Raw genomic sequence first — 1,718 nt, forward strand, 5'->3', positions numbered from 1 at the left:
GTAACAAAATGAATTTTGTTAAAATATCTTTAAATAAAAAGGGTGAAGAATAAATGTTTAAAATCGATCCTACTAAAGTAGAAATAATTCAACGTAAGATACATGTATAATGGAAATATATTGCCTCGGTAATTTAAAAGCTTAGGACGCTCGCACGGAATGTCAGAGATCGTAGCCACCCCGAACCCAAACATTATTGTCTACACACTCCACTGTCCACATATGTTATGATTTATTTGGAATACAACTATGTATAATAGAAACATTGCACGAGTAACTAATTCATTTTTTAATTTGATTTTAAATTTCGTGCACTATTGGACTCAAGAATCGCTAAACGCATGCGCATTAAGTCACAGAGCATGAAAAGGCATACTCATAGGCCGGTATTCATAGTCGATTCTTATTTCAAGACCGTCTTAAGTAGTGTCTTAAGACGCTAATGCAGTTTTCTGATTGGTTCGTGACTTCGATTGGAAAGTAAACTTCGTGGTGACTTCTTAAGACGGTCTTGAAAGAACTGACTATGAATACCGGCCAATAGCGCTTATATCGAGTCGGTATGACAGATTTCCTAACCTAAACCTGAACGGTCGTGAACTTTAACGCTAAATATCTCGGTTCGCGGGGCAGAGCGACGCTTATTTCTGCCAGATTCGTTCGTTTCATGCAAAAACGCATCGAATGAGCGTAATTTCATTAAAATCGGTGAGATCGGTCGTCTTCTCCGTAATTACCGAATTTTTTTCAATATTATTTTTAATCGCTAGTGATCACTGGTGATTGACAGTACGAAAAATTTTTTCGTTTCCGAAAAATATGCCCCATGGGAAGCCAGGCTACTTGAAATCGGAACGGAAAGATGCTGATTGGTTGCCCTCACTTCACCTTTCCGATTTCGTGTTCCGATTCCGTTTTCTGTGCCTATGGGACAGCATCCTTAAAACTCTATTGTAGATCCGGGATTAAAGATGCGTAATAATCATCAAAAATTCTATTGGTAGATACGAACCAATGCGATACGAGCAGTCATTCATGCAAAGGTCCGTTCGATCAATTTAGGTCATGTGACTAGTAGATGACAAAGTGGATGCGCTATCCACTGCATAAACGAATGCACTCTATTCTTCTTACATTTAACTGTAATTGGTCAATTTGTTACTCTAAAGGTAAATTTTCACGAGCTATTCAAATCAGCTGTTTCAGCGACAAAAAGGATTACGTGATCAAAATGGACGCTTGATATTCGTCAATTTTGACCACGTGATCCTTTTTTTGTCGCTGAAACAGCGGCTGTGTTCGTTTATGTAGTTACTGTTGCAGATGTCGTTCGTTTATTCTACCTGCGAAGGCGACTGCAGCGCAGTTTGACGTTCGTTTATGCAGGGATGTATACCATCTGCGCAGCTATATTGGAAATCTTGCTCAGGATGCTCTGCTTGCAGTATTGTGTAAACGAATGACAAACTGTGCTGCAGTCGCCATGATACCGCCAGCTATTAGCCAGCATTAGGTTGTAGCAAAATGAATTTCGTTAAAATCAAAGACAGAGTGGAAGCGCTCGTAAGAACCCAATAATAAATTTCGTATCGAATTTCAGCGCTCTTGGTGCTTCAGTACGGAACTAATCGAAAAAACTTATTACTAGGTTGTAACGGGTCAAATACATTATTAAACTTCCTGTAAAAATTAATTATAAATATTTATTATAAAATATA

Source organism: Mycetomoellerius zeteki, unplaced genomic scaffold (assembly GCF_001594055.1).
Source record: "Mycetomoellerius zeteki isolate Tzet28-1 unplaced genomic scaffold, Tzet1.0 scaffold751, whole genome shotgun sequence".
In the NCBI taxonomy this organism is placed as follows: domain Eukaryota; kingdom Metazoa; phylum Arthropoda; class Insecta; order Hymenoptera; family Formicidae; genus Mycetomoellerius; species Mycetomoellerius zeteki.